We start from the raw sequence: 21,268 nt of genomic DNA, 5'->3' as shown, positions 1-21,268 counted from the left end.
CCCACACACTGCTAGAAGCCCAAATATTTTTTCAGAGCTAGATGCAGAAAAAAATTATATTCAATTTGCAACCTGATGGAGGTCAGTATAGATGGACTAATAGAATAATGCTATGCTCAAAAAATTTTACTTCACTAGGTGCAGTAAAAAAATTGGTATTCTATACACAGGTGGTATATCTTGCAACACAGATAGGCTACTCCACTGACTAACACATTCTGCAATAGGCCAAAAAGGATTAGCTTTGCTAGATTCAGCCAAATGCTGTGAAAAAAACTTGCACAGCACTGGCACAGACCTGCCTGGCAAAAACTGATAGGAACTGATGTAACCTAGTCCTGAAAAGGACTGCAATTACAATTAGTCTTTACTCCCACAATCTATCTATTTAAGAGCACAGACCTGCCTGATAAAAGTCGTAGGAAATGCTGTAACCTAGTCCTTAAAAGGACTGCAATCACAACTATTCCCTACTCCCAAGCTATCTGTATATTTGTGCGAAAATTGGCTTGAAATTAACAAGGTATAGCGCACACAGCAACAGCGGTGCCGTCTAACACGCAGCTGCAGCAGTGAGAAAATGGTGGCGACGGGGAAAATGGCTTGGTCTTATAGGGCAAGGACATGTGACATACACTGCCAATGACACATGCCCTTGCTTGTGTGAAAAAAGCACTTTGCTCCGTGTGTGCGCTGCTGATAGGCTGACAGATTGCACCTCCCCACTGTAAATGCGGGAAAGAGAAAAAAAAATGGAGATCTTCATTATTCCTGCAGAGATCCATCCCCTGCCCCTCCCCCCACCCCGCTGTACACTCAAACTGCGTATTAACATTAATTTTCATCATTACTGAGAAAAAATCCAGTTATGATTTTGGTGCACGAACAGTTATCGAACATAACCTCGAACAGCCGAATTTTTCTCAAATCGTTCGTGTTCGCCGAACGGCTCGAACACCGCCCAAAACAGCTCGAATTTGAGATTGGCGAACAGTTCGAGTAGAACAACGCTCATCTCTAGTGAGTACCAACCCACTTACAATTAGTGGAGAATGTGGGCAAGATTCCAGGAAAACGTGCACCTGCCACAGAGATCGGTGGATGTCCTGGGTAAAGGCCGCCAGCCAGCCAGAGATGTCCGGCACCATGAAAGAGCCACTCAAACACCTGCTGCAAAGCCAACAACAGCAGCACCGGCAGCACTTGCAGAGCCAGCAGAGCCTGCAACAGCAGCACCGGGAGCAGCAACAGATGCAGCAAGAGACTAATAAACTCCTGATGCTGCAGATTCAGCAGCAACAACGGCAGATGGAACTTCTAGCGGGGAAAGTTCGCAGCAGAGAGGCCGTCCCTCCCTCAACTCCAGGTAATGATTCACACGTCAGGAAGATGGTAAGAAGAGCATTGCAAAAGATTACTCCGGGTGACAACGTCGAGGTCCTAACGTTCTTTGGGAGGGTGGCGGAGCGGGAGAGATTGCCTCCAGAGCAGTGGGCGGAGGTGCTGGTGCCATATTTAATGGGCCAGCCTCAGAAAGCCCATTATGACTTGTTTGGCCCTGCAGGATGCAAAGGAGTGCGCCAAATTAAAAACAGAAATTTTGGCGCGCTTGGGAGTGACTCTGACTGTAAGGGTGCAACGGGTGCACCACTGGGCCTATTGCAGTGACAAACCTCCCAGGTCCCAAATGTTCGACCTCCTACACTTGGTTCAAAGTGGTTGTAACCTGAATCTTCCTCCCCAGTACAGATGGTGGAAAAGGTCATCATGGACAGGTTCATCCACTCCCTTCCAAAGTCGGTGCAAGCCTGGGTTGCCCAGGGAGATCCCCGTAAAAGCTGCTGAGTGAGTATCAACCCCCTTAAAGGAGTTTATACAAAATTTCTCCATTGCCAAAAACCATATCAATATGGAATCAGGATTGCTAAGTCTTAGAGTAACATGAATCCTGATAATCCTTGGGATTAATAAGCCTCTTCCCCAAAAAATTCTTCCAGAGGATTGGAAAAGATGTTGTATCACTAGACTTTGACGCACGTCTACATGATTTTCTATTACAGGTAAAGTCAATTACAGTATTAAAATCTCCTACAATCAAAATCGGATATTGCAGGTTTTCACTTTCTTCATAGTGAAGCTCAGATTTATATGGGAGAGGAATACAGGTGTTTGCAATTTCTAACCTTATGTTGTTAATTTTACATTTCAACAGTTTATATATATATATATATATATATATATATATATATATATACATATATATATATGTTTATATATATATATATCTTACTTCTACCCTGTGTAATACATACTTATATTTACACCCCTTTGAACAAGAATAAAGACCCTCGTGAGTAGATATTATGTACAGCATGATATACATGTACTTGACAACCCACTTTTAGCTACTTTCTTGAATCACTATCTGAATGTGTCTTTTGAAGACATATCAGAGACATCAGATCTCTTCTCATCCAAGCAAAGAAATACCATTTCAACTTATCTTAAACCCTTCTAACATTAAATTAGATAACTTTCACCATATTAAAATAATAATTAAGTTAAAATATCACTCCTCTTCTGATACCTCCCCCACTCCACCTTCCACTTCACCCCTTCAAGCCATCTCCCACTGTTAGCTCCCCAACTACACGTTAGGCCGGGTCACACAAGTGTTGATTCTCTCATGTGAGAGAATTGGATCATTTATGCTAATGACACTAGGCTCAAGCTCTGACCAGAGTTTGAGCCGAGTGTCAGTTTACTGGGACAATCATATTACAGGTGCGGAGAAGATGGAGAACTTCGTTTCTCCAACTTTTCCATCGTCTGTGTCTGCATAAATCAAACTGCACTGGGATGAAATCCAAGTCTGGGCCAAGGTTTTACACGCACCCATAGACTTGTATGGGTGCATGTGATCCGATTTGCTGAGCCACTCTCAGCGTGCTGCAATTGTTTTCCCATGCCGAATCGTCATAAGCAAAAAAATTTCAGATCTGCACTGCCCCATAGTATAATATTGGGCTGAGTGCTATCGGATAAAACATCAGAGAGCACTCTACTATGTCATACAGCAGTGTGAACGAGCCCTTAGAGAACTCCTCAACCAGACATCCACCGACCCTCCAACTAACCTGCCTTAAATAAATGAATCTTCCATAATCAATTGTAAGGGAGAATATCTCTCTATTTACATCTCAAAAACCCTTAGATTAGCCACTGACACAGAATTTAAGAAAACAAATAGTAAGATATTGTATGGTAATTCAATAGTGTATTAAATAATGTTTAAGTGCATTCATAAAATGACCCTAAAAATTCTTTATTAGATGTAGATATTTGAGTCTTAAAAGAAGTAGCAATAAGATCTTATTAATACGTATTTTGTCTCAAGCTCTGTTTGCAGTTATGAGGAAATGGAAGGTAAAAGAACAACCTGAATTAAATTAATTGATAAGCGAAAAAAGAGAAAGTGGTCTACGATAATAAAAATCAGACAACTGTTTATGAGCATATCTGGGAAGAATGGACAGGTGTAGAGCAATGCTAGTTATGGGGTGAAGGGTTTTCCTTGTATCCTCCCCTTCAGTTTGGGGGTGCAGGTGGGGTTTGTTTTGATTCAAGGGAGGAGGGATGATGGAATAATATGGAAGGGTTAATATTTGTTCCATTTTGTTTTTCTTAAACAGATGATTGAAGAGTATGGATATTTATTGTATATTAGAGAATATAAATAAATGTTATATGTGAAGTGCTATAACTGCATTAAAATAAATGAGATTATTGCAACATATTACTATTTAATAAACTATTTGTAATCTTTAAGAAAAAAAAGCAGCAAGGAGGGGAATTTTATATGCATTTGTTGGAAATGTGTTTTTTGAGTATAAATGGTGCAAGATAAAAGATCTTCACCCTGAGGCTTCGGCCCCCATAATCAGTGCAGGAGAGCAACTGCTATGCAAAACCATGAATCTGCAACAACAGTAGTGGATTTTCTGTTTCCCATTTTGCTACTATGAATAATAATGGTACAGACCCTCAAAATGGTACTTACCACACTAAAGAAATAGAGGCTACATACACATGCATCTCACTAAATTAGAATATTATCAAAAAGTTTATTTATTTCAGTTCTTCAATACAAAAAGTGAAACTCAAATATTATATAGAGTCAGTACAAACAGAGTGATCTATTTCAAGTGTTTATTTCTGTTAATATTGATGATTATGGCTAACAGCCAATGAAAACACAAGCGTCATTATCTCAGTAAATTAGAATACTTTAGAACAACAGCTTGAAAAATATTTTTAAAATCTGAAATGTTGGCCTACTGAAATGTATGTTCAGTAAATGCACTCAATACTTGGTCAGGGCTCCTTTTGCATCAATTACTGCATCAATGCGGCGTGGCATGGAGGCGATCAGCCTGTGGCACTGCTGAGGTGTTATGGAAGCCCAGGTTGCTTTGATAGCAGCCTTCAGCTCGTCTGCATTGTTGGGTCTGGTGTCTCTCATCTTCCTCTAGACAATACCCAATAGATTCTCTATGGGGTTAAGGTCAGGCGAGTTTACTGGCCAATCAAGCACAGTGATACTGTTGGTTTTAAACCAGTTATTGGTACTTTTGGCAGTGTGGACAGGTGCCAAGTCCTGCTGGAGAATGAAATTTCCATCTCCAAAAAGCTTGTCAGCAGAGGGAAGCATGAAGTGCTCTAAAATTTCCTGGTAGACGGCTGCACTGACTTTGGCCTGGAAAAAACACAGTGGACCTACACCAGCAGATGACATGACTCCCCAAACCATCACTGATTGTGGAAACTTCACACTAGACCTCAAGCAGCTTGGATTGTGGCCTCTCCACTCTTCCTCCAGACTCTGGGACCTTGATTTCCAAATGAAAATTGGAACTCTGGGACCTTGTGGGGTGTGTCAATGACTGCCTTCTGGACATCTGTCAAGTCAGAAGTCTTCCCCATGATTGTGGAGCCTACTGAAACAGACTAAGGGACTTTTTAAACGCTTAGGAAGCCTTTGGAGGTGTTTTTTGTTAATTATTCTAATTTACTGAGACAATGACTTTTGTGTTTTCATTGGCTGTAAGCCATAGTCATCAACATTAACAGAAATAAACACTTGAAATAGAAAGGGTGCTTCTACTCAATACTGAGCCAAGGGTCTGAATTCTTATGACCATGTGATATTTCAGGGTTTTTTTTTAATAAATTTGCAAAAATTTCTACATTTCTGTTTTTTTTCCGTCAAGATGGGGTGCAGAGTGTACGTTAATGAGAAAAAAATGAACTTTTTAGAATTTACCAAATGGCTGCAATGAAACAAAGAGTGAAAAATTTAAAGGGGTCTGAATACTTTCTGTACCCACTGTATGCCCACATACTGTCCCTCTCCAAAATTTTCCCCCGTACATTGCCCGATTGAATGAAGGAACCCCCACCACAATTGTGCCCCCTTTGACAATTGTCAACCTCATTATGTGCCCTCACTGTAACATTAGTCCCTTCCTTCCTCATCCACAATGATATAATTAATTTAATCTTTGGCTCCTTGACTTACTATTGGCTGTGCCATCTCTTCTCCTCTGAGGTGTCTCGGTGCCGACAATAGTGTGATGACGTCAGCAGCGTGCTGACCTCATCATGCCGCTGCATGTCAAGGCTGGGACTGACGAGCCCTGTTTTAGCCTAGTCCCGATGACAGTGTTCAAATATGTTTGCGTCTGAAACATTTGAATATAAGAAGAAGGGAGCTCCATATCCTGGACGGCTCCATGGGCTGCAGCAAAACTTTGGTGGGCTGCATGCGGTACATGAGCTGTTTGTTGTGCAGGTCTGTTCTAAAACAACACTACATTGTATAACACCTGCACCAGATTGTGCAGTTACCTCAGCCGGGAGCCTAGCGGCAGTCACAGTCGGACTCCCTATAGAGAAGGTAGAGAGGATTTATTACCATCTCTGGCTTTTCAATTACTGTGATAGATGTTAGAAATGCATTGGGGAAATATTGGCTCATTTTGAAGCAAGACCTAGTCCTTTCCAAATGTACTACACCAGTCCCTTCCACCACCTATAGAAGGGCGATGAACCTGAGGGACTAGCTGGTACTTAGTTACCATAAAGATCCTGGACCAGAGAAAGCCTTCAGCTCAAAAGGCCCCAGATGGGGCTTCTATCCATGCAAGAACTGTGCGGCCTGTGTAAATCTGGTGCGGTGTACATCCTTCCCATCAAGTGATGGTCATAAGGAGTTTAAAATCACACAGCATACATCTTGCAATACAGAAGGCGTAATCAACCACGCCCTGTGTCCATGTGGCCTCATCTATGTGGGTCTTACTTTTCGCCAACTGAGAGTGCGTGTGAGGGAGCACGTGCAAGATATTAAGAATGCATCAGAATCTCTTGCCGATACTGTATTGAAGCCTATCCCAAGGCATTTCAAGTTAAAGCATGGGTGTGATGCTAGCCTCCTCCAAATTCGGGGTATTGACCGGATATTAATTGACTAGGGGGGGGGGATTGGAGAAAGACCGTTGGTGGATTATGAAAATTGATTGCATATGCCCCAAAGGCCTCAACAAGGTCCTCAGTTTTGTCCCTTTCTTGTAATATGCTATTGTGTTTAGGTTTTACTTATGTTTTATGCCGTTTATAACTTCTCACTTTTTTATTTACATGCAGGGTTTCCAGTATTTTTGAACACTCTACTGTGAGACAGATGCTGGACCACCACTCACTTGGAGGATCTTCTTTTCCCTTCCCTCCCTCCCTTTTTCTGCCCCCCTCGGGGACCGGGTGCCTGATCGTCCTTGCGGGCCAGCGCTCCACGCGTCTCCCTTTTTATGGATATGTACTCACCTTTCAGCAGCATCCCGCCCTGCTGCTCTTTCTTTTTCGGACCTGTCTATTTCCTGTGCAGTGTGCCACTAATTGATTCCATCCGCTATAAGCATTTTTTATAAAATATTTTACTCACTATTGTTATTCATCGGCTTTTACTCTTTGTTTATTGTTGCTTTAAATCTGTGATTTTGGATGCACAAAAAAGGGCACTTTAAGATGCACTTTCTGTGTCACACTGACATGTCAGTATTCCTATCACTTGTATATTTTTTATTTTATTTTTTCGATTCCTCTTGCCCATTGTGGCTTTTAATTTTCTGATTTTTTATTTTTTTAATGCACGGGCACTTTATTGTACATTTTCCATTATACTGATGTCAGTAGCTATGTTACTATATAACACATGTCTATACTCACTCGTATGTGAAGGGCACACATACATTTGTATTGTGACATTAACTATCTCTTCATACTATTGTTATTTATTATATTTATTTTACCTGTGATTGGTCTCACTTGTAGTGATGGGCGAGCGTGGTTTGTTAACCCTTTCGGCGAGCATGCTTGGGTGCTCGCCCAGTATCTTCAGCGTGCTGAGGTGTTATGTTTGAGTTATTGTGTGTGCATGATTTGCGACTGACAGCTTTAATACATGTGAGGAAAGCCTAACAAACAGGCATTCCTCACATGTGTTAAAGCTGTCAAACAGTCGCAAATCATGCACACACAGTGACTCAAACATGATATTCAAGCACACTGAAGATGCTCAGAAAACACCCGAGCATGCTCATAAATCTCGAGTAACGAACGTGCTCGCTCATCACTACTCACTAGTGTAACACTTTCACGTAACATATGTGGTTTTTCACGTTGCTGTGATTCTGGTTGCCATTGGATGGATCCGACATCTGCACCACATGGGCTTGGTCACGAAATAATAATAAAAAATATTCACACAATTCGTGCACTCTCTGTTTATTATTGTTTCCATATTTTCATTCACTTGTCACATCTTCATTTTTTCTTCCTTTTCCCTTTCCCTTCCCTCCCCTCTTTTTTGCCACCATTAGTTTTGCACATTTATGCACTATTTATAACTTTGTTCTGTTGATACACATGGTATTCCCATATTCTCTGTACCATATTGGGTACATATTATATTATATTGTCTCATGACTCTCTCTATATATACTCCTTTATATTTAATAATGATACTTTGGGTATTACTTGGTGGACATTATACTTTATACACATATGTTGTATATAATTCTCACAATATGATGTCTATATTTTCCTGATTGTGTGTTTTCATATATTATTTTCCCTCTTTTATCTACATCTTTGTATCTTTGTGTATTTATATATATATATATATATATATATATATAGTGGTCCAAAAGTAGGTGGACAGAAAATAATAACATTTATTTTGATTTATATATAAAATTATATTTACTAACACAAGCATAACATTGACAATTACATTTTATTCTGAACAATAACACAAAAGCCCTTAAATGTTATCAACGCAGGGGCTCAAACTGTTTTCCATTACAATTTGCACAGCTTTGAAGTCGCCTCTTGCGCTTCAACAAACTTTTTTGCACAAGTCTCTTTGGGTATTAATTTCTTGAAGTGCATCTCTTATGTCATTTTTCAAGTCACTGACAGTTTTTGGTTTTCGACTATAAACTTTGTACTTGAGTACTCCCCAAAAGAAAAAATCCATTGGGGTCAAGTCTGGTGAACGTACCGGCCAATCAAGTGGGCCTCTTCAGCCAATCCATTTATTAGGAAATGTTTCATCAAGATACTTGCGGACTACTCTTGAATAATGTGGAGGGGCCCCAACTTGTTGGAAATATACTTTTTTTTTCAAAGAGTCTGTGAGGAATGAAAAGTGGAATCTGATTGGTTGCTAAGGGCAACTGAGCCAGTTTTACTTTACATCATGTTTGATAAATCTCCCCCTTCATAACCTTATTACACTTTCTGTCCACCTACTTTCGGACCACCCTGTATATATATATATATATATATATATATATATATATTTATATATATATATATATATATAACCGGGGATGCATCCCTCTGTCTGAAGCCTCGATAGACTGCGCATGCGTGACGCACAGTCTGGCTTCAGACAGAATCATGCATCCAGCCGTTACAGGTAACAGGAGGTGTATGGCGCCGGAGATCGCGGTATGCGTAGACACTGAACGCATACGCGTTCTCCGGCGCCATACTTGCATACTTACCTGACCGGGAGGAGCGTTGCCACGGCACCTCTCTTCTGGCCGGAGACCAGGGGCAGGAGTGAGGCGTCGGATCGGCGCGTGCACATAGCGCTATCCTTTGCCATTTTACTGAAGACACATTTACAGTGTGTCTTCAGCAAAATGGCGCCGGACAGCGCGGTGCTCCGGCGCTGCTCTCCTCCCCCGGCCTCCGGCAGAAGAGGACGCAGCAGCGCTGGAGCACAGAGAACAAACGTGAGTATAACTCTTTATTTTTTTTTGTATGTGTGTACAGTGTGAAAGGGATGAGGGGGCCACACATATCAGGATTGTGGGGTGAGGGGGCCATGCATATACCAGGATTGTGGGGTGAGGGGTATCACGCATACCAGGATTGAGGATGAGGGGAGCCACGCATACCGGGATTGGGGATGAGGGGTGTCACGCATACCGGGATTGGGGATGAGGGGTGCCACGCATACCGGGATTGGGGATGAGGGGTGCCACGCATACCGGGATTGGGGATGAGGGGTGCCACGCATACCGGGATTGGGGTTGAGGGTTGCCACGCATACCGGGATTGGGAATGAGGGGTGCCACGCATGCCGGGATTGGGGATGAGGGGTGCCACGCATATCGGGATTCGGATGAGGGGCCATGCATACCAGGATAGGGATGAGGAGTGCAATGCATGCCAGGATAGGATGGTGCGGACAGGATAGGGGCAGCACAAATACCAGGAGGGGGGCAGCACATACCACACATACCAGCATGGGAGACCATATACCAATAAAAATGCTCGCCACCCGGGCATAGAACGGCTTCAATAGCTAGTATATATATATACATAGAAAGTCATGATTAACTTACACCAGGTATGGGCCGGTAATGTTCTCCGCAATTTCTTTCTCTCCCTCTAAGTATGTCTGCATCTCTTGGCATCCTGATGATTGTGCACATTCTGCCAGCCAGCAAGAAGCACCTGGTTGCCATGAATACGTGTCCCTATGACGCGGCACTTCGGGCCCTCCTTACTGACGTGTCAGCGGGAGGCGGACACCTGCTGCGTTGGACACTGACTCCCTTTCTTCCGGCGCTGGCTTCCGCCACTGGAAGCGCCGCTGTACCCCCGCTACACGTGCCAAAATACTTTGGATATATATACCCCCTGCCTGTCACCCATACACAATCGCCCCCTGGAGAAGCAGGACTTGAAACGCGCGTCAGGGCCGCTTTCATGCCATCCACAGGTTGTAACTAGGCTGTACTCTCATTTTATGTGGGACCATAACTTTTTATATGTGTCACTCTGTATTACTCTCACTAGAAGATATACTTATGTTGTGACATCTGTGTCATAGGCATGATTCTTCTCCTTATTTGGATATTAGCAACTTGTACTGTATAACTAGTTCCTGCTGTGCACTCGTACTTTATATGCTTTACTTGTGATCTGGACTCTGATACATTCTTTTCCAGTTGCTCTATGTCTTATCCCTAATTTAGTGTATCATTAACCTTTGTGCATGGGATGCAGTAAGTATGTTAATGAATCAATTGAACGTATTTATTGATTTTTCTCTGCCTCCCTTGGGACGAATCATGCCTTAATAACACTTGTTGATTATTCCTTCTTTATAGACACTTAACTGTATGTATATATATATATATATATATATATATATATATATATATATATAAGTTATAAATATATATTTTTACATAATGAAATGGTATTCCTACTTATGGAGAGAATTGGATTGTAATGTATTCCCAATTAAACACCTGAGATTGGGAAGGAGGTGGAGACCTGTTGAAGGTTCCTCCTCTGACCTATTAATCTCACTCCATGGATGAACCTAGGAATAGGGAATTCCATGGAAGGGTGTTTGGGTTATGTAATAAATATTATCCCTCAGTTCATTTATGGACACAGGAATCACTATTTGAATACTGTCATTGCAATGCAAATATATTGGGAAACTGCTAACAGAATGTTGTCCCTAATAATGAGAAATAGTGCGCTTTTATTATAAATAGGGGATAAGAGAAATCATTAAAGCACATACGTTGTTTACATTTGAAGAAAAGCTTTTGGTGGGGCTTGCCAATTTAAAAGATGGCGATCGTAGCATTAGAAGTGTAATGCGCATGCCCGGGGTGGACCAGGTTTGCCCCGATCATGTGACGAGATAATGGGGATTTCCTGGGAGACATGCGCAGATGGGATTTTGAGACGCCGAGGACAGCGTGGAGGAAGTAGGAAACGTGGTCATGCATGATTGCTGCAGTGTGAGTCGCAACCTCAAATATATTATGATTTATAATGTACACCTGGCACTGATAAATACTAATCAAAGCACTTATCACTTTATGAGAGTCATCGATACTGTAATTGATGATAATAATATATCTGTCTAAAATTTTATCACTATGTATGTAACTGAATAATATTTTGTGATATGCACTACTGCACTTTTCTTATGTAATCATGGTTTTGTATAAATTAATTATAATTATGGAATCACTGTTTGTAACTATATATATTGCACTATATGCACTTGAACTCTGCTTGAGAAAGGTTCTGTGAACCGAAACGTTGCCTTTGGGCTCATTAAAGTCCATTTTTCTATAATATTTTTGGAGTGCTGCCTCTTGATATTCTTTCTTTCTATATATATATATATATATATATATATATATATATATATATATATATATACTGTATATATATATATATATATACATATATGTATACACAGGGTGGGCCATTTATATGGATTCACCTAAATTAAATGGGAATGGTTGGTGATATCAACTTTCTGTTTGTGGCACATTAGTATATGGGAGGGGGAAAACGTTTCCAGATGGATGGTGACCATGGTGGCCATTTTGAAGTCGGCCATTTTGGATCTAACTTTATTTTTTTCAATGGGAAGAGGGTCATGTGACACATCAAACTTATTGACAATTTCATAAGAAAAACAATGGTGTGCTTGGTTTTAACGTAACTTTACTCTTTCATGAGTTTTTTACAAGTTTATGACCACTTATAAAATGTGTTCAAAGTGCTGCCCATTGTGTTGGATTGTCAATGCAACCCTCTTCTCCCACTCTTGACACACTGATAGCAACAACGCAGAAGAAATGCTAGCACAGGCTTCCAGTATCCGTTGTTTCAGATGTTGCACATCTCATATCTTCACAGCATAGACAATTGCCTTCAGATGACCCCAAAGATAAAAGTCTAAGGGGGTCAGATCGGGAGACCTTGGTGGCCATTCAACTAGCCCACGACGACCAATCCACTTGCCAGGAAACAGTTCATGTAGGAATGCTCGGACCTGACACCCATAATGTGATCGTGCACCATCTTGTTGGAAAAACTCAGGGAACGTGCCATCTTCAGTGCATAAAGAGGGCAACACATCAACATGTAGCAGTTTCAGATACCAGTGGCATTGAGGTTTCCATTGATGAAGAATGGCCCCACTATCTTTGTACTCCATATACCATACCATACCATAAAGATGCGAGATGTGCAGCAACTGAAACAATGGATACTGGAAGCCTGTGCTAGCATTTCTTCTGCGGCATTGCTGTCAGTGTGTCAAGAGTGGGAGAAAAGGGTTGCATTGACAATCCAACACAATGGGCTGCACTTTGAACACATTTTATAAGTGATCATAAACTTGTAAAAAACTCATGAAAGAATAAAGTTATGTTAAAACCAAGCACACTATTGTTTTTCTTATGAAGTTCTCAATAAGTTTGATGTTTCACATTACCCTCTTCCCATTGAAAAAAATAAAGTTGGACCCAAAATGGCCGACTTCAAAATGGCCGCTATGGTCACCACCCATCTGGAAAAGTTTTCCCCCTCCCATATACTAATGGGCCACAAACAGGAAGTTGATATCACTTAGGTGTATCCATATAAATGGCCCACCCAGTATATATATATATATATATATATATACAGGGCCGGCCTTAGGGTATATGGCGCCCTGTGCGAAATCCCTCTTGGCGCCCCCCCCCAAAGAAAAAAAATTAAACTCATGTAGGTGAAAACAACAAGTGCATTTTTTATTAATCAAATGATCAAGTAATAACAAGCAACAAAAGTTGAAAAGTTTTAAAGCCGCCACCACGATAAGGTAGACTCTTCTGGCAGGGCCCTACTCTAACCTATTAAAATTTTCTTAAAATATCCAATACTCTTTTTAGATATATTTTTATTTAGTTTTCTTTAAGGGAATGTGTCATATACATTTTTTTTTAAAAATGACCAATAATACCACATACAGGGAATACTGCCACACCATGACCAGACCACATATTACCACAACATAGTGACCGAATAATACCACACAGAAGGGGGAAAAACTGCCACACCATGACCAGACCACATATTACCACCACATTACTAATATTACCACCACATTACTAATATTACCATAAGTGTCATTATGCACGGGAGCTCTATACATGGTATGTATAATGTAAGTGTCCAGGTAATCTAGTGATCACCAGTGACATTATACACAGGAGCTCTGTATATAGTGTCAGTGTACAGGTAATACAGTGATCATCAGTGACATTATACACAGGAGCTCTGTATATAGTGTCAGTGTACAGGTAATACAGTGATCACCAGTGACATTATACACAGGAGCCCGGTACATAGTATATAGTGTAAGTGTACATGTAATACACTGACTCACTGGTGACGTCTCTAGGTGAAGTCCTTCAGCTACGCTTTTCTCCTTCATCCAGCACAGACCGCCATTACGTCTTCCAGCCAGGACTCGTCTCTGCATAAAATAACACAGTTATCTAGAGCACATTCCCCAACTTCTACATTACGCAGCTGAATACAGACGTGTATCCACCATCAATATATGGTTAGTTATTATACAACCTACCATTCCAAATATAAATTGTAATCCACCACGGTGCCCCCATTAACTGTAAATAGGCACTTAATATATAATTTAATTAGAACCTCTACTCTTTCCGCCAATTTGTTACCAGTTACACTCCTGCATCCGCAACGCCCCCTACTCTATACTTCCTGCTCCCCGCATTCATTATTTACATGCACCCCCTGCCCCAATTCATTATATCATGTCCTGCTCTCCCCACCCCATCATCATTTACTGTCCCCCACCCCACATTCATTATGTGCAGCTCATTATCCCCCTACTCCCAATTCCCCCATGTGCAGCTCATTTTCTCCCAATTCCCCCATGTGCAGCTCTCACCCCCCCATGTGCACATCTCTCATCCCCCTCCCCCACATGTGCCCCTCTCTCATCCCCCTCCCCCACATGTGCACCTCTCTCATCCCACTCCCCCACATGTGCACCTCTCTCATCCCCCTCCCCCACATGTGCACCTCTCTCATCCCCCTCCCCCACATGTGCACCTCTCTCATCCCCCCCATGTGCACATCTCTCATCCCCCTCCCCCACATGTGCACCTCTCTCATCCCCCTCCCCCACATGTGCACCTCTCTCATCCCCCTCCCCCACATGTGCACACCTCTCATCCCCCTCCCCCACATGTGCACCTCTCTCATCCCCCCCATGTGCACATCTCTCATCCCCCTCCCCCACATGTGCACCTCTCTCATCCCCCTCCCCCACATGTGCACCTCTCTCATCCCCCCCATGTGCACATCTCTCATCCCCCTCCCCCACATGTGCACCTCTCTCATCCCCCTCCCCCACATGTGCACCTCTCTCATCCCCCTCCCCCACATGTGCACACCTCTCATCCCCCTCCCCCACATGTGCACCTCTCTCATCCCCCTCCCCCACATGTGCACCTCTCTCATTCCCCTCCCCCACATGTGCACCTCCCATTCCCCCCACTCCTAGTAAATTGTATTTAAAAAAAAAAAAAAACTTGTTATACTTACCCCCATGCGATCCCTGCAGAATCCTCGTCCAAATCGATGACACCAGGTTCTCCTGACTTCCGGTCATGTGACGGTGCCGTCACATGACCGGAAGTCAGAGAAATCATGACAGAGATGTTCCGGCCCCGGCGCTTAGCATGGGGCCGGGGGCCCCATGAGGAGAGAGACACACAAGAGGGGGGCCCCCAAGGGGGCCCCTACCGGCCGGGCCCCATACTGGAGTCAGGGCAGTCATGCCCTGATGGCGGCCCTGCTGGAGGCTGAAGGGGCCCCCTCTCCCTCGGGGCCCCCGTTCAATGAACCGGCTGCACGGGCGGTAGTTCCGCCCCTGTGTGTGAGGAGGAGAGAGTGCAGCGCGCCCGGGTCCCGGCCGGACATTTCAGAGCAGAGAGGGGGCGCCGGCGCCTGAGCACAGAAGAAACGCTGGGCGCTCCCTCTCTGCTCTTCCATAAGAAAAATACCGACGGGGAGGGAGCCAGCGCAGCGCCCCCCTTCACTCTCAAGTTTGAGGCGCCCTGTGCAGTTGCACAGCTGGCACGCCCCAAAGGCCGGCCCTGTATATATATATATATATATATATATATACATATATATACAGTAGATATATTGTCTCTTGCCCTACATTGGTTTATTCCTGTGGTTCTGAGGCACTTTGTTGTCACCTCTTTCCCTTGGATTTTTTATCTCTTTTGATTATGTCTGATTTTACTTACATTTTTGCAATAAAAATGTAACTTTTATTGGATTTGCTCCTGTTTCCATTTTTCTCTTTTTGGGTTATATAGTTATGGAAGAGCATTTATAGGAACCGACTCTTTTTGGATACTCCCTATAGAGAAGGTAGAGAGGATTTATTACCGTCTCTGCCTTTTCAATTACTGTGTACACAGCTCTGAACAAGTGCTGTGTATTCAGTATGGTAAGCGCAGATAGCGCTTCCTGCTCCAGACCCAGAGATCATGTGATGGCCGGGTGTAGGGAAAGAGCAAGAGCTTCTGGGTCCTTGGAGACCCAGTCAACCCTGCTATATAGGCAGTAGGTTGAATTTCCCCTGTAACTAGGATCAATATACCAGCAGATGTGTTTGGGACACAGGTTTATTAACAATTACTATTATATAAGTATGGCAGGTTCTCCTCCTGCCCTTGTTAGATCAGCTTTCCTCACATACTGCACAGCTCTCCAGTCCATACAATGGTCACTGATGGAGGAGCATGTAACCAGACCACTCCATCAGCCTTGTCCTATTGAAAACCTCACATGAGAAAGATGCTTTTATAGTGAAGTAGACTGACGGACAGGTCTGGTCACTGCTCCTCCACCAGCAGCCATATTATAGAATAGAGAGCTGGGCAGTCTGTAAGGAAAGCTGCAGTAACAAGAGCAGGAGGAGAATCTGACATACCTACAGTATATCATAGCAAATGCCACAAAATCATGTCCCCAACACATCTGTTAAAGTAAAGATAAAATGGTCTACCTCATTAACTAATTCTGCAGCCAGCAACAGACAGCGCAACACAAAGACTATAGGAGGCAAACGACTCAATTTTATTTTAATGAAACCATATTGCAATTTTTTTTATCCATTCAAGCAAGAAAAAAGCAAATGTTTCAAAAGTTAAGACAACACCTGTATAAAATCATTGAAATAAAGAGCAAAAAAAACAGGAAAAAATCAATAAAAAAACACTGACTATCCAAATTGCATTTACAAGCCCCATCCCTAACAAAAAAAACATGTAACTAATATATATAAATAACACAGACACAGAAATCCTTTATTTACTACAGATATTACCAGAAAAAAAATAAAATAATATTAAAATATTGTAAAATTTAGACTGAATGTTTCACAAAAAATATTTAAATATCCAAACATTACAATTTTTTACAGTTTTTTAAACCATATGTATGAAAATAAGAAAAAAATGTGCCTTGGCAAGAATGGGGAAAAATGGCCTGATCATGTAGGGGTTTAACAAAGTACTGAATATATACATATATATAAATGGACTGGGGAACAGTTCTATAACCCTCCAGCTTCAGATCTTGCTCATGTATCACATCCTCCACCTGTCAGATTTAAAAGATGTGTAACTTGTGTAAAGTGACAACATTGCCCTGATCAGTAAGTGTGGGCATGAGAAGATACATGTCATGGTGCTCCCTGTGGTAAATTGATGCATAGTATTACCTGTGCCCTCGGTGGTCTTCTGCCCTTCTTCTTCTTTCTTGATTGAAGAGCTTTCATGTGATGAGCCAAAGATCTGTCTTCTCCTCTTGGCTCCACTTCTTCTAGCTAGGACCTCCTGATGACATTCCTGTTCTTCTTTCTGGCCTTGGTGATCAATCTTCTGAGAGACGATCTCCAACTCTGAGCCATTTCTCTTCTCTCCTCTCCTATGGCTCTTCTTGATGGACGGCTTCTCATCATCCGATGAGTCCAAAACATTTCTTCTCCTTTTCTTCCCTCTCATCCTAAAGTCCTCCTCTTTAATCTCCATAATGTCGCTTTGCTGAAGGCAGCTCCTCCTCATCCGCATGCAAGCCAACTGCAACTCTCCAACTGCCAACCGGCAACATTCCAATGTGCTCACTGGTCATGTGATAGGAATTGACCATAAGCAGTCATATACAGTGCCTACAAGTAGTATTCAACCCCCTGCAGATTTAGCTGGTTGACACATGCGGAATTAACTTGGCATTGTGACATTTGTACTGTAGATCAGCCTGGAAGTGGGAAATGCACTGCAGCAAATTTTTTTTTTTTGTTTGTTTTTTTTTTTTTTTTTAAAACGTAAAAAGTTAATTCAGAGTGTCATTTATTATTCAACCCCTCAAACCACAAGAATTCTGTTTGGTCCCCCTAAAGTATTAAGAAGTAGTTCAGGCACCAAGAATAATGAGCTTCACATGTGTGGATTAAAGATCTCTTTTGCCAGCCTTTTCTGACTATTTAAGACCCTCCCCAAACTTGTGAACAGCACTCAGACATGGTCAACATGGGAAAGACAAAGGAGCATTCCAAGGCCATCAGAGACAAGATCGTGGAGGGTCACAAGGCTGGCAAGGGGTACAAAACCCTTTCCAAGGAGTTGGGCCTACCTGTCTCCACTGTTGGGAGCATCATCCGTAAGTGGAAGGCTTATGGAACTACTGTTAGCCTTCCACGGCCAGGACAGCCTTTGAAAGTGTCCTCCCGTGCCGAGGCCAGGCTTGTCCGAAGAGTCAAGGCTAACCCAAGGACAACAAGGAAGGAGCTCCGAGAAGATCTCATGGCAGTGGGGACATTGGTTTCAGTCAATACCATAAGTAACGTACTCCACCGCAATGGTCTCCGTTCCAGACGAGCCCGTATGGTACCTTTACTTTCAAAGCGTCATGTCAAGGCTCGTCTACAGTTTGCTCATGATCACTTGGAGGACTCTGAGACAGACTGGTTCAAGGTTCTATGGTCTGATGAGACCAAGATCGAGATCTTTGGTGCCAACCACACACGTGACGTTTGGAGACTGCATGGCACTGCATACGACCCCAAGAATACCATCCCTACAGTCAAGCATGGTGGTGGCAGCATCATGCTGTGGGGCTGTTTCTCTGCCAAGGGGCCTGGCCATCTGGTCCGCATCCATGGGAAGATGGATAGCACGACCTACCTGGAGGTTTTGGCCAAGAACCTCCGCTCCTCCATCAAGGATCTTAAGATGGGTCGTAATTTCATCTTCCAACAAGACAACGACCCAAAGCACACAGCCAAGAAAACCAAGGCCTGGTTCAATAGGGAAAAAGTCAAGGTGTTGGAGTGGCCTAGTCAGTCTCCTGACCTTAACCCAATTGAAAACTTGTGGAAGGAGCTCAAGAATAAAGTCCACATGAGACACCCAAAGAACCTAGATAACTTGGAGAAGATCTGCATGGAGGAGTGGGCCAAGATAACTCCACAGACCTGTGCCGGCCTGATCAGGTCTTATAAAAGACGATTATTAGCTGTAATTGCAAACAAGGGTTATTCCACAAAATATTAAACATAGGGGTTGTATAATAATTGACCCACACTTTTATGTTTAAAATTTAATAAAATTCAACTGAGCAACATAACTTTTTGGTTTGTAAGATTTATGCTTCTGTTCATAAAACCTACTCTCGTTTGCAGTTTGAAGGCTCTAACTTATTTGCATCTTATCAAACCAGCTAAATCTGCAGGGGGTTGAATACTACTTGTAGGCACTGTATATGAGTTATCAGATATTGGTGTTTTTCTATTTTATTCTTATCATATCACATAGTATTAGGCCAAGCTCACAGATAGAGGTTTATTTTAGCTTTTCTGCTGCCTTTTTTCCTATAGAAAGACTCAAATATCCAGATCTTTTTCACATTTTCAGGTTAAGACTTGAATATACTTTGCAGCAATCTCGATAGTAATATTTACACGTAATGACAACTATAGGTTTCTAAAGAATAATTTCTAGCTACTATAATGGTTTCTTAGAAAACCCACATGTATGAGTTTGCTGTTTTGCAGAACGCTCTTTGCCACCATTTTCCTTCTGACGCTGTTTTGCAGCATTTAGGGGATGTGCACACGGTTATTATTTGTAGAGGAAAACAAATACTAGAGTGTTGGCGGGTAAAATGCTGCCTAAAATATGTGCGAAAACACTTAAAGAATTGACATGCAGAAGATATGAAACTTCTTCAAATCTGCAAGGAAAAAATAAGCAGAATGTACATGAGATTCCATAAATCTCATTGACTTTGCTAGTACATTAAAACACTGCGTTTTTTCATGCTAAGAACGTGCGGAAATAACTTTGGAAAATACGGTAAAAATGCAACATGTGAACATGCCCTTGGCTTCTAGTCCTTCAAAAATAGTGTAAGGCTATGTGCCCACGTTGCATTTATGAAGCAGAAAATTTCTGCTGCATAAATGCAAGTCCTCTCCCGGAAAAACGCATGCGGAATTCCGCACGCGTTTATCGCGCTTTTTTCGCGCGTTTATCACGCGTTTTCCACATGCGGAATTGCCTTGCGTTTTTTATGCATTGGACAAAGGCAATTCCGCTTGCGGAAACGCAAAATTAAATGACATGCTGCGGATTTTTGAACGCGGCATAAACGCTGCGGAAAAATCCGCAGCATGTGCATAGAAGTTGCGGAAACCCATTGGGGATCATGGGGTGCGGGTTACCAAGCATTTTACAAGCGTTTCCGCTGCGGAAATTCCGCATCAAAAACGCTTGTAAAACGCTACGTGGGCACACAGCCTTAGTCTGAACTTGAGATGCCGCTGTGGATACTCATTCTGGTGTTAATACTATAGGAAATGACAAGGCAGTGAACGCGCTTTTTATTAGTGTAAATAGGGAAATACAGCCCTCCTAGACCGGACACAAGGATTTTATTTGCCAATAGTAATAATATTGGTGGGTTATATTTTTTACACTATACTACATACTTTTTTCACATATAACTATTTTCTTGTGATAAATTGTATTATCAGTATATGGACTGGAGTTATTTGTAATTTAATTCCAAATTTGGTGCATACAGATTGATTTTTCTGCTGAATCCTAGATTAGTCATTGCTAGTGTCTCGGCATATTATCATTTTTTTTGTAATTTTTTGCTAAACCCTAATGAGGATTATTTGCTTATGCTTGATATTCACTTCTCAATAGTATTCGCTTATTCACTATAATCTAGATTATACATTTTGTCTTAGATGTATATTGGAAGTTTTTCATATTTTTTTCTTGTCACATTATTATTTTTCACAGTGAATGTTTGATAAAGATCATGATGACGCTTTTGTATTATACATTTTACTTTGACTTAAAAATAATACTTAGTACAATTTTAATGGAAACAATTTGTTTCAATAACACAGACCCTTATTAAATGACCCAGCATGCCACTTCTGGCCTGAGCTGTCAATGTAGAATTACATATTTGCTGTGTAACTAAATAGCTGTAATGCGTAGAATAATTGGGCTTACAGAAGGGATAGATGCTCTTCTAGTGAAGCTTCATGATGTCCATTGCTCCAGAGTAGACGACCTTCTCTATGAACAGTAAATGCCTGTAAGGCACAGTGTGATTATGGGGTGGGAATGCTTTAGGACATTTCTTTAGGATACAATGACATTGGTGGCAGACTGGTATCTGGTGTCACCACTAAAGGACGGCAGAAGTAATTCAGGCACATACTGGTGACAGTTTAGGATAATGT

Source organism: Phyllobates terribilis, unplaced genomic scaffold (genome assembly GCF_046119375.1).
Source record: "Phyllobates terribilis strain yellow unplaced genomic scaffold, ASM4611937v1 Scaffold_11__3_contigs__length_659146591, whole genome shotgun sequence".
Taxonomy (NCBI): domain Eukaryota; kingdom Metazoa; phylum Chordata; class Amphibia; order Anura; family Dendrobatidae; genus Phyllobates; species Phyllobates terribilis.
Note: the sequence above shows the minus strand (reverse complement) of the source record.